We start from the raw sequence: 17,950 nt of genomic DNA, 5'->3' as shown, positions 1-17,950 counted from the left end.
ATTTTGCTTCCAAAAGGATAGGGACTGGAGCTGTGATTTCATTGGCACAACCCAGATAAAGCAACTCCCTTTACAAGTCTAGTTTGATACTCCTCATTCAACTTGTAGCCAGAAAACTTACCCAGAACACTGGGAATTTAAATGATTTTCCCAGTGTTCCATGGCTAGCAAGTGTCAGAGATGCAACTTGAACTCAGGTCTTTTTGGCTCAGAGAACAGTTCTGTATTCCCTATGCCGTGCAACCTTTCAGCCAGTCTAGAAGGACTCCATTAAAACGTAAATATGTTACCTAGATGAGGCAACACATGAAGACCCTAGCGCCCACCAATGCATCAGTATGGACTAGTTTATCAAATTATCTAACTTTGAGAATTGCAAACTCAGAGAGGTCAGGAAGAATGAGATATAGGGCAGGCGTATTTCTACTGAAGACAAGGAAAGGAAAAAATTTGAGGCATAAGATATTGTTCAAGAAGGGAACTTGAGATGGTTAGTCTGGAAAAAAAGACTGAAGGAGGACAACATGACTTTTTAACTGTCTGAAAGTGCCAGCATCCTGATTTGGGTTGCACTGCTTACCAAGAGACAGGAGGAAAGGCCCTGGGTATTCTAATCAAGCAGGGGTCCATTTCTGGGGACCTGAACTCGACCCTTAAAGCAACCCAACCTTAAATGACCTTGGAAAACAATACAGTTCTGGAACATCATGGTGGCAGATGAGCTAAAAGCATCATTAAGAGATTGGGAGTAGATCTGTTCAAGTCAACCTTCTTTTTCCCATTGGTATATCTGTCTGTCTATCTGTATGTTTCTTTCTGAGGGATAAGCAAGTTCCATCATAAAAACAGTGTCTGGCAGCAGAACTGAAAGAGACTGAGAAGGAGTGAGTATATTTGATAGATATAAAGTCAGGAAGGAGGTCAGGGTCAGGATGTGGCTGGTAGAACAGGGGTGAGAGATCTTTTCTCCCCGTTCCCCACCCATTCCATACCAGCCCCTACCCAGTTTAGACTCCCCACTGTGCATAAGATGGTTTTTCCCCCCAAGCCCCATCATTATAATTATTTTCCCAGAATGTGTCCAAGAGGATGTAGCAGAAAATTCACCCTGCCTCTCCTCTTTTTAAGGAATTGGATCAGTTTTCACCAAGATCCTACTGTTTCTGATTATCTTTCACAATCCCAAGCCAGCCTGACCTGATTTTCCCATCTTTCTTGTTCCTTGCTGGCTTAGTTGATTGGCTCAGAGTATCCTATTGATTCAAACTCAAATGATTCTCCAACCTAAACACTCTCCTTTGGTTGCTAAAATAGGACCAGGAGTCTCACAAAGACCATCGTTTTAGCAATATTTCCCCTTGGGTTAAAATTATTGCACTAGTCAGTGCTTAAATTTAAGCAGATGAAAGGTTCACTTCTTTTATCGAGTGGAGATGGAGAAAAGAAACTGAGAAGTCTCTTGGCTGTTAGGAGAGTATAAGGACCATCATACTTTATTTTTTTTAAACCATGATTAAAACTCCAATGATTTTAGCCTCACCTTATCATTCAACAGTACTACATTTTGAATCCTTCCACTTCTCTGATGTCCGTCATATTGATATCACCCCATATTCTCTGCCATATTGGAGCACAAATTTTGGTAGATCTTACCAAGGTGGAAATGCTTCAAATTTGGGCACAATGATGAATGAATGAAAAAAATTAAGTATTTATTAGAGGCAGCTAGGTGGCACAGTGAATAGATTGCCAGGCATGGAGTTAGGAAGTCTCATCTTCTTGAGTTCAAAGTTGGCCTCACACACTTACTATCTGTGTGACCTTGAGCAAGTCACTTAACCCTGTTCATCTTAGTTTCCTTATCCAGAAAATGAGCAGAGAAGGAAACGGCAAACCACTCTAGTATCTTTGCCAAGAAAACCCAAATGGGGTCACAAAGAGTTGGTTATAACTGAGAATGACTGGAAAAAAGTATTTATTATATGGGAGGTGCTTTGCTAAGGTTGTGTGATGAGATATGAGAGTGATATAAATGAAAAAAAGAAAAGAAAAAGCAAGACCATCCCCACACTTAAACAACTTTCCTTTTAACAGAACACAGAGACCATGAATAAGGGAGTAGTGGCCAAGGAAGGATGTTTTGGTCTTAGAAGTTACAGGGCAGGTCAGTGGAGTCATAGAATAATTGATTAACAATGTCTTTTCAAGCAATAGTGATTTGAGCTGTATGAATATCATTTTAGGGCATGCCTGGCTAAGTTGAAAAGCTCATCCCTAGTTTGAGTTGAGGGTGACAAATGTTTTCAACGACTCTCAAAGGTATCCCACCAAGTCATGGAGGAATTGCAGCCCATGTTGGTGTAAACAAGTACTCACTTTGATAAAATCACATAAAATGATTTATGTGTGAGGGGCAGCTAGGTGGTGCAGTGAGTAGAGCACCGGCCCTGGAGTCAGGAGGACCTGAGTTCAAATCCGGCCTCAGACACTTGTCACATGTACTAGCTGTGTAACCTTGGGCAAGTCACTTAACCCCAACTGCCCCGCCAAAAAGCAAAAAAAAAAATGATTTATGTGTGGAGAGTGGGAAGACTTTGGAATCGGAGGACCTGAGTTTCTAGCCCAATTTTCCCACTTATTCCCTGTGTGACTAAGGGCAGGTTATTGAACCTCTCTGGATCTCAGTTTCCTTCTCCGTTAACTCAATGAGGGTAGGTGCTATATCTCATGTAAACTTTAGATATCTTGCTACCACCTACTACCACTCCTTACAGGTGATGCTTGACAAATATTTGCTGAATTTAAATGAACGGAAACATTGATTAAAGACCTACTCTATGCAGATTATTCTAAGCACTGGAAGAGAAAAATAAATAAGGCATGATTCCTACTCTTGTGTAGCTTATGTTATAGTAGGGAGATGGGGCATATCCAGAAATGAATGTAAAACAGTCATACATGGTAAGTGCATGAGAAGTACAAACAAAATACTATGCTTGATCTGAGAGATTAAAAGGCATCATTTTCTGGAAGAATCAGAGAAAACTCTGCAGAAGATGTGTTGCTTTCTCTGGGCTTTAAATAATGATTTTAAATAGGTGGCAATGGGCAGGGGAGGCATATCAGGCATTAGGAACACATGTGATCAAAGGCATAGAGACACAAAAGAAAAGGGCGTGCATATGGGATGGCTAGATTAAGGTATGTGGAAGGGAATAATGAAATAAGATTTCAAGATAGTTTGGTGCCAGGTTACTCTGTTCTCAATCAGCAACTCTTCTCGGCATTGACTCCATGAAACAACATGTCCCCATGCCAGGCACCCTCTAGTGGTCCCCCTCAGTCCATTTTTAGCTTCTCTTTGTGTGTTGTCTTCCTTTGGTAGGCTCCTTAGGGTCAGGGAGCATCTCCTTTTCTTACTGGTATCCCTAGCATTTAGTACAGTGCCTGGCATATAGTAGGTGCTTAATAAATGTTTATTCAATTGAACAATTGAATTGAGAATGAAGAACCTTGAATAAAAAAGATAGTTTTAATGAAAGGAATTTTAATTTCCCTGCATAGGCAATAGGTAGCCTTTGAATGACTTCGAATAAAGGAATGCAATAATGCAGCCTTATGTAGGAAGGAAGATGACATTGGAAGGAGCACAAGGAATGTGTGTGAAGGGGGAGAAAGTAGAGAGGCTACTGCACTTATCTAGGAAAGTGGTAATGAGGGCCAGTACTAGGGTAGCAAAGGTAGAAATAGTAGGGGAAAGACAGGGAAGATATTATAGAAGCTGAATCAGTTGAACTTAATCAGAGATTAAATTAGAATTTAGAGACTTAGTATGAGAGGTGAGAGGGAGGATGTGTGTGCCTAGGGAGCATTGGACTGGAGTCAAGAATACCTTAGTTAGTTCAAAATTGTGGTATATGATTGGATGGAATACTGTTGAGCTATAAGAAATGATGAGCAGGATGATTTCAGAAAAACCTGGGAAGACTTATATGAACTGATGCAAAGTGAAGTGAGCAAAATAAGGAAAACATATAGAATAACAGCAATATCATATAATGATCAACTCTGAATGGCTTAGCTGTTCTCAGCAACACAATGATCCAAGACAATTCCAAAGGACTCATGATGAGAAATCCTAGCCACCTCCAGAGAAAGAACTGATAGAATCTGAAGGCAGGTTGATGCATACTATTTTGCACTTTATTTTTTTCTTGTTTTTTATCTGTGTTTTCTTTCACATCACTAATATGGAAATCTGTTTTGCATGATTGCACATGTATAACCTATGTCAAATTGCTTACTGTCTCAAGGAGGAGGGAGGGAGGGAAGGGAAGGAGGGAGGAAAGGAGAGAAACTAGAATTCAAAATTTTTTAAAAAAGTGAATGATGATTGTTTTTATATGCAATTGGGAAACTATTATTTAAAAAAAACCTGAGTTCAAATCTGGCCTCAGACACTTACTAGCTGTGTGACCCTGGCCAAGTCATTTATGTACTGTCTGCCTCAGTTCCCTCAACTGTAAGATGGAGATAATAATAGAACCCATTTCCCAGGGTTTTTGTGATGATCAAGATAATGTATTTGAAAAGCTTAGCACAATGTCTGGCATATAGTAGGTGCTTAATAAATGCTTGTTTCTTTCTGCAGGACCACATAGATGCAAACATTCATAATTGATGATGGTTGGTGCTCCATGAGGATCACATTTTGAAGGAAATACAAGTTTGGATTTTCTCACGTTGAATTTGAAGAGCTTAGAGGACATTTGGAGGACAACGTCCTAGAGAAGTGGAATTGAAGCTTAGCTATAAGGTCAGGACTATGGATAAAGATTTCCAAATTGACTAAGTAGTGTTGACAGTTGAAGCTGTGGGAATGAGTGAGATTGCCACAGGAGAGAATGTAGAGAGGGAGATCTTCATGGTATGGTGGAGAGAACATAGACTGAAAGTTAGAAGACATGGCTTTGAATTCCAGCTTTACCATTGACTATATGACCTTGGGTAAGTTACCTCCTGCTCAAGGTCCCTCCTAATTTTCTTCTCTATAAAATCAGGGTATTTACTACCCTTCTATATGAGGCCTCCACCGAACCCTAAAGGTGTTAGTGACTCCACTCAAAATTACTTCGCATATATTTTCCATATACTTGTATAAGTACATTGTTTTCCTGGGACATAGGTACTTAATAAATAGTTATTGATTGACTAAATGACCTTTAAGGTCCCTTCTAATATTCTCTGATTCTCTTAGGATCATAGATTTGGAGAAGGCGACACTAGAGAATATCAAGTCCAATCCCCTCCCCCACCCCCTTTTTTCTAAATGAGGAAACTGAGACCTAAAGAATTTAAGTCATTTGCACATAGTCACACAGCTATTAAGTGGCCAAGGCAGGATTCAAATCCCATTTTCCTGTCTCTAAGTCCATCATTTTATCAATCACATATACCTTATCTCCAAAAAGAGGAAGAGATTGATGGCAGAACCCTGGGAAAACTAGTTTTAATGGCTTAGAAAACCAAAAAGCATCCAAAAGGAAGAGAGAAAAGGAAGCATTAGAGAGAAAGGAGTAGTTTCTTAGAAGCCAAGAAAGGCAAGAAAGAGATTTGTAGCTGTATCTGTAAGCTATATTTTCTTTGCTCTCAAGTATCATTTTAGTGATATATTGGGAGGCCACATGCACAGTGTTTCTTAAAGTATTTGAGGGGACCCAGGTCATCGTCTTTTTAATACATACAGTATTTCTAAGAGTGAAAATGTCAGGACCTTGCACAAATTGTACTGACTTGACCCTTAGAGGGCAACAGCATGATCTCTTCCACATCATTACTTTTTATTACACTGCTGGTCACATCTCTCCAAAGGAGTAAGACTAAAAGCACAGAACTCTTCTTGTCCCCTGACTGAAAGAGTCTGTGGCCCTGATGGCACTTTATCATCTCAGAGTATGTTCGTCATCAGCTCAGTCACCAGTGCAGAAATTATGGTTGAGAAGGTCACAGTTACCATGAGAGGTTGTTTGAAATATTTGCTCCAGATTGATCAAAAGCTGCCACGTTGACTAGTGGTGAAAGGGATGCTGGGGCTGTTCCTTAGGAGCTCTGTCATGCCCAGGTAGGTCTTAATTTTCTATATGGATGAAAGGTGCAGGACTCAGACAAGAACTAGATGACCTTTTCAGGCCTCTTCCAACTCCAAGATGCTGCGATTCTCTGAAAGCAATGGCCTGGTTAAATGGTATCCCTAGATAATCACAGACCTCCATTAGGATCAGCCTCTTTGACCACCGTCTTTTTACCAGAACTGTGCGTAAAGGGCAAAGATGGATGGAGGTTTGCCTTCGCCACACTTCCTATTAGGCTTCTTGTGAAGGGAACAATGAAATACCAGGCTCTGGCCAGACCACACCTGGAATATTGTGTTCAGTGAGGTGGCCCAGTGGATAGGGCCCTGGGCTTGAAATTAGGAAGACCTGAATTCAAATCTGGCCTCAGAAACTTACTGACTCTGCAACTCTGGGCAAGTCACTTAACCTCTCTTAGCCTCGGTTTCTCACCTGTAAAATGTGAATAATGATAGCACCTTTCTCAAAGAGTTGTTGTAAAGCACTAAGCACAGAACCCGGCACAGTGGGTGCTATGTAAATGCTACTTATCGTTCTTATTATTATCGTCATTATTCGCCAAGAGGCAGCTGGGTGGAACAGCAGCTAAAGTGCTGGGTCTGGAGTTAGAAAGATTTGAATGAAAATCTATTCTAAGACACCAGCTGTCTGACCCTGAGCAAATCACTTGACCTCTGTCTGCCTCAGTTTCCTCGTCTGTAAAATGGGGAGAGTAATAGCATTAACCTCTGGATCAAATGGGAAAATATTTGTAACATGGTTTGCAAACCTTGAAGAGCTATATAAATGTCACCATCATCATCATCACCATCATCATTGCTGTTGTTGTTATGTTCTGAAAAACACTGTGTAAAGACATTGATGAGCTGGAGAGTGTCCAAAGGAGGGCAGCGGGGACGGTAAAGGGCCTAAAATCCATGACATATGAGGAGCAGTTGGCTACTGAACAAAAAATGTTTAGCATGGAGAAAAACAGATCCAGGGCAAGGGAGGGAACACAATGGCGAAGAGCTGTCCTATAGAAGAAGGCTTACACGTCTTTGATTTGGCCTCAGGGCGCAGAAACAAGAGCCAAGGCTGGAGCTGGAGAGGAAAGTTGGGGGCTTGATGTCGTGAAAAACTTCATAGTTTCATAGATTTAGAACTAGAAGGGACCATAGAGGTCTTTTAGTCCAGTCTCCTCATTTTATAGTTGAGGGGCCTGAGGTCCCATGAGGTCAAGTGAGTTACCCAAAGTCACCAATGTACTGCGTGGCACAGACAAGATTTTAAATCAGAGCCTGGGACTCCATATCCAGCAGTCTTTTCACTCCTCTGTGTTTCCTTCTTTTTTTAGCAATTGAAGCTACCACAAAGTAGAGTGGGATGTCTTGGGAAATAACAGGTTTTCCCTCATTAGGGGTCTTCAACAGGAATTGGATAATCATGTATCAGTTATGTTTTGCATATGGAATAAAGTTCTTTTCCAACTCTCAAATTTCTGCGATTCTGTGATTATTTTTGTGTTTAGATGGTCAGATGAAGATGGTGAGATCCTCAAAATAGTGCTAGTTAACAGCACGTAAGTGTGTATTAACAACTAGCAAGTTTCTAGTTATGACTGGTGAGAAATCAATTCACAAAATCAAATCAGTTTTATTATGCTGAATTCGATATAGAGAGAACACTATTAGAGTTCTGGCTAACCTTATTTTGTTGTTGCTGTTGATTCATTTCAGTCATGTCCAACTCTTTGTGGCCCGATTTGGGTTTTTTTTTTTTTGGCAAACATGTTAGAGTGGTTTCTTATTTCCTTCTCCAGCTCATTTTACAGATAAGGAAACTGAGGTAAACAGGGTTAAGTGACTTGCTCAGGGTCACACAGTTAGTAAGTGTCTGAGGCCAGATTTGAACTCATGAAGAGGAGTCTTCCTGACTCCAGGACTAGTACTCTATCCACTGAGCTGCTTAGATCACAGATACATCAGGAAAACTGAACTGAGTGGAAGGAATTTTAGTAAGCTGGGTAAAATAGAAAACTTGTTAAACCTGGATTACTGAAACTGGAGTCAGGGTATCTCAATTTGAATCCAGAGTCTGTCACTTACTGTTTGTGTGACCTTGGGTAAGTCATTTAATCTCTTGACCTCAGCCTTTATCACCTGTAAAATGGGGAGGGAGTTTGGATTTTTGCTGCTGTTCATTCAGGTCCGACTTCTTGTGATCTCATGGACCATACTGTCTAGAGGGTTTTATTGGCAAAGATACTAGAGTGGTTTGCCATTTTTACTTCTCCAGCGGATTAAGACAAATAGAGGTTAAGCGACTAGCGCCATCATCACACAGCTAGTAAGTGTCTGAGGCTGGATTTGAACTCAGTTCTTTCTCACTCTAGGCCTAACACGCTATCCACTGAGCCACCTAGCTGGTTGGATTAGATGACCTTTAAAATCTCTTCCAACTCCATATCTATTCTCCTATGAGCCCATGGTCAACCATTTCAATACAAATTCAAATCATTGCCTACAACTAACCAGAAAGATAAGAAATATATTTTTTAAACAAAAAAAAAGCTAACCACCTGATGTTTTATACATTCTAGCTCCTGACCTCCAAGCACTTAATCAAATTCTTACCTGACTTCTCACCCCACAACATATCTTGACAAGATATATGTGATATTATATACATATATACATGTATGTAAGAATTTGAGTTTATGAATTAACTTCTGGAGGAAAACAGAGCAGAATTTTTTTCTGGTTTAAAGATCTAGGGGGTCAATAGTTTTGAGACCCAGAGCAAGACATTTAACAATATTGGGCCTTTAATTCTGTCATCACTTAAATGGAGTGGATAAAATTGATACATAACACCTCATGGATTATAATGAGCTTTAATCAGAGCTCAGAAAATGTCCATTTGCCGGTCCTCTCTCCTGGGAACAGAGCTCAGAAAGCAAATGTTTCGCTGGTGATAATTTTCAGACAGGATTAGTAGCTTATTATTTCTGCCTATTTGGTGTGTTCCATAATTGACAAAATATGGCAGAGAAGAGAAGAGCTTTAGGATGAGCCCCAAGGTCTTGTGGTTCACATAGAAATCTCCTTGGTGGCATGGATGCATGTCAAGTTCTCAGTTTCCAGTACTCAAGCGCTTACTCTTAAATTACAACCACTGAAGGAAATCCTAAATTGGTTCCCTCTAAGACAGCAGCAGTTAGTTCTTTGGCTGACTAGCTTAACTCTAAATATCAGTAGCAGCAGTCCCAAGACCAGCAGGATTCCTCCTCTAGTCTCTTTTTGAATGTCATTTTGATTTAGTCTCTGAGTGTCACATAAACTGTGGTCCTTATTCATTTTTTCCCTCCAATTAGTGTTTCTTTTTCTATATCCTTCTGACCCTCGTCCTGCCGTGATCAGCATTGTAGGGCTTTATTTCAGATACAATGGAGCTTGTCTTGGCCATTTTGGGGAAACTACACAAATTGACAGCCTCAGGGAAGGGATATGTTATTATTAACATGATGTATGTGAGAGGCATTCTGGCATAGTAAATTGAGGGCTGGCTTTGGAGCCCGAAAGTCCCAGGTTCAAGCTCCGTTTATGACATGCACTAGCTGTGTGACCACAAGCAAGTAACCTCTCAGAGCCCCTGACAATTATTCCAGACTATAAGTTTCACCTAAGTCTTTAATCTGCATCTGTCTTTACCCCAAAGAAATCACAAATCAGGATCAAAAAAAGTTCTATGCCCTAATGTGGGTATGTATATAGATACCCATATCTGTGTTCAGTGTGTGTGTGAAGTGTAGTATGTGGTATGTGTGGTGTGTGTGTGTATATGTGTATACACACAAACATATATATTTATGACTAACATTTATATATAGTGCTTACTATGTACCAGGCTTTGTGCTAAATGCTTTGCAATTATTATCTCATTTGATGCTAACAACAACACTGGGAGGTAGGTGCTATTACTATTACATTTTAAAGATGAGGAAACTGAGGCAAGGAGAGGTTAAGTGACTTGCCCAGGGTCAGAAAGCTGGTAAGTGTCTTAGGTCAGATTTGAACATAGGACTTCCTGATCCCATGCTATACTCTATCCACTGCACCACCTACCACCCCTTGTGGGACTTTGCTCCAACTAGCACTCCCATACATAGATTGTAGTCTCCAAATGTCTGCTTACTACTACTTCTTGCAAGGTTGTAAGAACAACCCCGAGGGGATTGAGCTTCTAGCCCTATAGAACATGAACTTCTCACTGGTGTGTCTCTCACTAACATTCTGCTAATAGTCAATTAACTTTTTTAGAAAAGATGGCATGGTAGATAGAGTGCTGGGCCTTAAGTTAGGACTCCTCTTCATGAGTTCCAATTTGGCTTCAAACATTTACTAGTTGTATGATCCTGGGCAAGTCATTCAATCCTCTTTGCCTCAGTTTCCTCATCTGTAAAATGAGCTGGAGAAGGAAATGACAAACCACTTCAATATCTTTGCCAAGAAAATCCCAAATAGTGTTACAAAGAGTTGGGCATAACTGAAAAACGATTGAACAACAATGAAAAGATATGTAATACAGTTAGTACAAAACATTCCCCTGTTAATCTGGGGCACATCTTCTACAATAAACATAATGTCCATGGGGACAATGAGCTCAATTTTAGAGTAATATAGTAGCGAAGGTACACATATAAAGAATGTATATGGTAAAGGAGTTCTTTTAAGAAGGAAGGAACATTCCTACACTGGAAATACTTTCCTCCTTTTGTAGAGTCCTTGTGAAGTTCCTCTTAGATGTAGCTCTTTGCTGTAGTCTGAGTGTTAGTGACTAGAGTCCATAGCTGGAATTCCTCTTTTCTACAATGGGTCACACTCCTTGAAGTTGCCTTTCCTCAGGTGAACTTTGCTTCGTGTCCATTTGTCCTTCATGTGCCTCTCTGCTTCATTACAGAGGATTCTCCTGCCATCTGTCAGTATCACTCCATGAGTGTCAAGTTCCCATTAAGTTACAACCTTCTATGGGACCCCTAAACGAACCTCTAGATGTTCCAAGCTCAAAAAGATTCCAGGATACTTCCATATTAGAACACTTGTTTGCCTAAATGAGAAATAAACACAAAGTAAAAAGGGTGGCCATTTGTTTCAGTCTCATGTAGCCAGATGGGTGACAGGAATGCCTCCCTTTCCTCATCTGATTATTGAGACCACCATCAGGAAGGAAAGAGCAACAGAAGGGCAAGTCTCCATTTTTCTATGCCTACTGAGTTGGGTGGGTTACACAAGCTCTAGAGTCATCAGTTCTTCTATCTCTATAGACAACTAGAGGACTCTTTGTAATCTCCCATGGCAAATTCCTGAATCATAATGGCTGATGCTGCTGGTAAGCTTAGCTCAGGCTTCCACATGGTCATTTACATTGAAAGCAAACAGGGAATAAGCCATGTTCCAAGGACTGGCATGGAGTCAGTGTACCCCCAATATGTCAGTAGCTACTTGATGTCTATAATAATAATTGACATTTGTTAAAAAATTTAGAGTTTTCAAATTACTCTACATATGAAACCTCTGCTTCAGGATCCCATCCCATGGAAATTGGTTATTGGAGGCCAAGAGAAGACTGAGGGTTTAACTCCTATTCTTCAAGATTACATTCTCTCTAAAAGATACAGTAACACTATCTATAACCTCCCTGTGGGAGGGGCTATTGAAGGTAAGATTACATATAGATTATCTTATTTGAGATTCACAATGACTCTATGAAGTATTATCAATTAAGATTCATTAAGTACTAAGTTCCAGACTTATGCTCATACACAACATAGGAAAACAAACATGAAGTAGTCTCACCCTTAAGGATCTTATATTCTCTTGGGGGGAGATAATTAAATGTATACATTTAAGCATGGGGTTCACTTTTAGTCTCAATTAAGGTAATTGCAAGGTGACAAGAGGAGGGCACACATGAAATTCTAAATATATGAACAAGATGGTTTATATCTGTGACTTCCTTATAGGTGTAAACTCCTCTTCAGATTGGGTTAAGTAGGGGACAGTATGATTGGCTGACCAAAGAAGCAAACCATGTCCCAGAAGGCTTTAACTAGCAGAGGATCTCAGTAGTTCACCCAGTCTCCTGTTAAAGAATCATGGTGAAGAGGCCAGGGACTGAGGAGTTCAGTTTGAGAGTTGGAGCCAGATGCCTGAGAGGGAATCCTCTTGGAGGCTGGAGAGTTTTCCCTTTTCCCTCTCTTCTTCATACAGTTTCTTCCTTTCCCTCCTCCCTGCTACTACATTAATAATTTCATTGGAGATTGATCCAGTAGGAGGCAACATATTTGTCTGGGAGCAGCAAGAGATGCAATGAGGTCAAGCACAGATAAAACCATACACAGAAGGAAAGATAACCACCTTGGGAAGGAAACTCTGCTTGCAACAGAGGAAAAAAAACTGGCTATGAACTCCAGAACAAAGTTTTGTGAGTTATCCCCCTGCCACATGTTCTCTATTCCAGTGTCTGGATTCTGTAGGTACTATCTTGGGTGTTCAGGGGGAGGGTGTGCTTTTGGTTTTAGGGGAATGCTCTGTACTGACTCATACCATTGGAATAAATACCTTTGCAAAAAAGCTAATTGAAGCTACTGGCTGATAATCAATGGGAAACAAACTAATGTGAGCTGGTGAGTGTCAGCCCATTGGAGTTACCCAGAGAACTCTGAGTAGTAGAAATCAACTGACTACTTCCAAGTTCAAGTTGGGAAAATAAGCTCAGAGGTGATGCTACATAAGTCAATATAAAATATGTCCCCAAAAGAGGGAGATAGAAGTAAACACACCACGTTGGCTGAACAATAGAATGTGTAAAGGGGAACAATGAATAATGAAATTGGAAAGGTTGGTTGGGTGGAATAAAGTTGCAAAGAGCTTTAAATGAAAAACAAAGAAGTTTGTATTTGACCCAAGAGATATTAGGGAGCTATTGGAGTTTATCTAGCGTTAGATCGACATGGTCAGACTTGAGCTTTTAGAAAATCATTTTGACAGTGTGTGAAGGATGGATTGATTAGGGGAGGAATTCCTTGAGGCAGGGAGACAAATCAGGAGATGATGAGGACCTGAGCTAGGGTGGCTATGGGAGTGGAGAAAAAGGAATGGGTATGAGAAATTTTGTGAAGGTAGATTCAATAGACAAGATAAGAGAGTGAAGAATTAAGGTGACTGAGGTGATGAGCCCATAGACATTATTATCCGTATTTTATAGATGAGGAGGTTGGGTTTGCTACCATAGCTAATGAGTCAGGTAACACTTGGGCCCAGGCCTTTCTGACTCCAGAGGTAGCACTCTATCCGCTGTATCATGTGTAGCCATGGAGACTTAGATGCTGGGATAGAGGGTGGGGAATTCGAGATATACCTATTGGATATTAAAGTGTAACTTGCTTATGATTAAGTACACATGAATTCTAATTGTGTCCTTGTCTTGACTGCCCACAGTTATAGTTTACATCTTATCCAGGATAGAGTGAAATGTCAGACTTTCTTGATTCCTACAACACTCGAAGGCTCCAATTACTGAGAACTTGTCGATGGGGCTTGGGTATGCAAACATGACCCACTTTAAAGCTTATTATCATTCTTATTTATTGAGCATTGACAGAGCTCAGCTGAACAGGCACAGGCAGATTCTTGCCCTGAAGGAACATAATCCAAGTTAGATTGGTAATAAAGTTCAAACATAAAGCACACCAGAGGAGAAAGTAGTTAAATCGTAGAGCTACAAGGTACAGATCCTTTGGGAAAAAAATGGTAGAAGAGGGTGGTGAGGAGGATGAGAATAACTATTGTGGAGGGAGGAGGGGATTTTGATTAGAAACCCAGGCAGTGAAGCAACAGGAGGAATCAGGAAGAAACCAAAAAGTTGTTCCTAGGATAGAAGCTTTTTCCTTTCTGCTTTGTTTTATTTTGTAGGTAGCTAGTTGGTGCAGAGGATAGTATGCCGGCCTTTTGAGTCAAGAAGACTTGAATTCTAACCCTGCCTCACTTGTTCACTAGTTATATTATCTCAGGCAAGTCACTTAATCCTTCTTGGTCTCAGTTTCCTTATGTGTAATATAGGGATAATAATAGCAACTGCCTCATAGAGTAGTTCAGATTGAAGGGGATACCACTTAAAAACACTTTGCAAACCTTTAAATGTTATATAAATGCGAACTATATTAGGTACTTGGTACAGGCAGTTCTCAGCCCTCAGATGCTGATTTAGCCTGACCTTTTGTCAGGTAAATCTCTTCTATGGAAGAGATCGTAGATGTCCTGAAATCTTTAAAGGGTAAAATAAATTGGCAGACCCTTTTCCATGATGAATGAAGTAATCCTTTGTTAGTAGAGGACCTACCATAGGATCGTCTTGATCTCTCTTCTTGATCTAGGAGCTCAGAACTTTTGCCATACTTTCTTTCAGTTCAGAAGCTAACGAGCAGGTGGGCTATAGTGTAGATCAATGAGCTAGGACTCAGGAATCCTAGTTTTATTGCATCACTGGTTTATATGGTCTTGGAAGATACTGGAGGATTGAGAGAGCTGCCATTTACTTAAGACAGGAAGAGAGTACATAGTGCAAATGGTAGGTCAGTGGGCTTGATTTTGATTTCTGGCAAAATTACAAAACACATTTTAAGGGAAATTGTATGTGCTTATTTGGAAAGGAAAGTAGTGATCACTAAAAGCTACCATGGCATCATCAAGAACAAGTCGTGACATACTAGTCTATTTTCTTAAAAAAATAATGAATTGAAAGGCAGCATGGCTTAGTGAATAAAAGGCTCATCTTACTAAGTGCCAGATACTGTACTAAGCTCTGGGGATACAAATAAGAAAAATAAGGATAATCCCTGCTCTCAAAGAGCTTACAATTTTTTTTTCCAGTGGGTTACTGAATACTTTTATTCTGCACATAGAAGCCACTAAGGAGCTGGCCTGTGGGCTCATCGGGACTGCATCACAAGGACAGGGCTCCACACATCAACACCAGGGTTGGGGGTGAGACCAGGTGATTCTATCCCAGTCACAAGATGATAAGGGTTTTCCTACAGAGAACCACATGTCAGGTCATCTCTGGTGTAAGACAGTTCTAACAAAGCAGTGAGAACATCACAGAAAGGTGAAAGGGAGAGGGAAGTTGAGCAGCGGAGGCCCCTGCACCCAAAACAAAACTGGTCTAGTACTTGGTGCTGCCCATCCTTAGGGCAGGAGCAGACTTCTACAGAAGTGACTGGCGCCTACGAGCTCATAGGCCTCCTGGCCACAGAGCTTACTTGGCCTGAGGGTTTCTGAAGTTCCTTCCAGCAAATTTGGCCTTGCTGCCCAGCTCTTCTTCAATTCTGAGAAGCTGGTTATACTTGGCCAGACGCTCAGATCGGCAGGGGCACCAGTCTTGATCTGCCCAGTGCAGAGGCCCACCACCAGGTCTGCAATGAAGGTATCTTCAGTCTCCCCAGAACGATGAGAAACCATCACTCCCCAGCCATTGGACTGGGCCAGCTTGCATGCCTGGAGAGTTTCAGTCACGGAGCCAATCTGGTTTACTTTGAGGAGGAGGCAGTTGCAGGCTTTCTCATTCACAGCCTTTTCAATGCGCTTGGGATTGGTCACTGTGAGATCATCCCCTACCACCTGGATGCCTGCAGTAGCAGTGAGATCCTTCCAAGCTCCCCAATCATCCTGGTCAAAGGGATTTTCAATAGACACCATGGGATAGTCCTTGACGAAGCTCTTGTAGAGGTCCCCAAGCTCAGAAGGGGAGATGTATCTGCTGGGATCATCAGGAGACTTGAAGTCCAAGTCATATTTCCCAGATCGGAAGAATTCTGAGGCAGCAACATCCATGCCAATTACGACCTTATCAGTGTAGCCAGCCTTACTAATAGCAGACTTTAGCAGGTCCAGAGCTTCTTTATTCTCCAGGATATTAGGAGCAAAGCCACCCTCATCCCCTATGTTGGTGGCATCCTGTCCATATTTCTGCTTAATCACACTCTTCAGGTTGTGGTAGACCTCAGCTCCAATGCGCATGGCCTCCTTAAAGTTTGCCGCTCCAACAGGGAGGATCATGAGCTCCTGCATGGCCAACTTGTTACCAGCATGGGAGCCACCGTTGATCACGTTGAAGGCTGGAACTGGAAGGATGACTTCAGCATTGCCTGCAAGGTCAGCAATATGGCGGTACAGGGAGACACCCTTCTCAGCAGCTCTGGCCTTACAAACAGCCAGAGACACTCCCAATATGGCATTTGCACCAAATTTAGATTTATTTTCAGTGCCGTCCATCTCTATCATCAATTTGTCGATCTTCTCCTGCTCCACAACATTCACTTTCTTGCTAACCAGGGTTGGGGCAATAGTTTTATTGACGTGCTCAACCGCTTTTGAGACACCCTTCCCCATGTAGCGGGTCTTATCATTGTCTAGGAGCTCCAGGGCCTCATGGATACCAGTAGAAGCCCCACTGGGCACAGCAGCTCGGAAGAGACCTTTTTCAGTGTAGAGATCAACTTCAACAGTGGGGTTTCCACGAGAGTCGAAGATCTCTCTTGCTTGGATCTTCAAAATAGACATGTTGAGTTTCTGAATGGGGCTTCCTCCGCTGGGCTCAGAGAACAGAGACCGAGGGCAAAGAGCTTACAATTTAATGGAGGGAGGTAACACAAAAAGAGAAGCTAAAAAGCGAGATAGAGATTTAGGGAAGAAGATGAGGGAGGGTAGTGAAGAAGACCTGAGTTTAAATCGTGCCTTTCATACAGTTAGCTATGTGAGTATAGGCAAGTCATTTAAACGCCGATGTCCACAAGCATATTTTTAAGGCTGTAAGTTACAGACAAGTTGATGGTCTACTTCAGTGGAGGGAATTTCCACACTGGGGGTTCTCCATGCCAATAAAATTATAAGCATGAACAAAAAAAAGAGTAGATTGGTAGCTCAGGGATGTGCTTCAGAAATAATAGGGTTCATTCAAGTGCTTAACAACATCTTTAATGCTATTCTTGTGTCTGACGCAGAGAGATATGGGATAGATGAGAATACAATGAAGCAAATTCAAAAGAGTTAGAATGACTAGAACTGATGGACTAATGTCAATGTGGAGGATTTCCTTCACCAGGAAACTCATTATCCTGCTATGTTGGATCAGCTTTGGTACTCACACCTCTTTAGTATCTTCAGTATTCCTTGCCCCTTTGAATAAAGGGCTGAAGCTGAGAATGCCTCCCAAAGCTTCCATTTGAAGGGAGCTCCCAGGCCAGTCAACTCTTCATTTTGCACCAATTGCACTCCTTGGACTGGACTCCATTCCTCCTTTACTTTCCCTGATTGTCTCATACACCTTTTCAGCTTCCTTTTGTGTGTTGTCTTCTTCCATTAGATAGTAAGCTCCTTGAAGGCAGGGATTATCTTTCTTTTTCTTATTTGTGTCCCCAGAGCTTAACACATAGTAGGCCCTTAATAAAATGTTGATTGATTGACTGAGGGAAGTTTTAGTGTAGTGCCCCCAGTGATCTCTCTGTGTTCCTGTGCTATTCAACATTTTTTAATCAATGACTTAGATGATGGCCTAGATGTTATGAATGTTAAACTTGAAAGGAATAGGAAGCTTGGAGGGATAGCTAATACAGTCATCATTTTTTACTTCAGAAACATTTCTACGTCCTCCTTTTTTTGTCAGAATCCATTCTGTCATAGAAGTTCCCCTGTTGCTTCTTTCACCTTTGAAGGTTTAAATTATCATTAAGGCAAGTCAAAAATGTACCAGCTGCTCTGATTTTAATAGAATGCCTTAGC

At 41.2% G+C, this 17,950-nt stretch overlaps 1 pseudogene; it reads right to left on the bottom strand.

Annotated features, from left to right (window-relative positions):
* Window positions 1-15,401: 15,401 nt before the first annotated feature.
* On the bottom strand, window positions 15,402-16,738 carry LOC118834768 (annotated as a pseudogene).
* Between the last annotated feature and the right edge of the window lie 1,212 nt (window positions 16,739-17,950).

The sequence above is a fragment of the Trichosurus vulpecula genome, chromosome 1, assembly GCF_011100635.1.
Source record: "Trichosurus vulpecula isolate mTriVul1 chromosome 1, mTriVul1.pri, whole genome shotgun sequence".
NCBI lineage: Eukaryota > Metazoa > Chordata > Mammalia > Diprotodontia > Phalangeridae > Trichosurus > Trichosurus vulpecula.
This window is presented reverse-complemented; position numbering and strand designations above follow the sequence as displayed.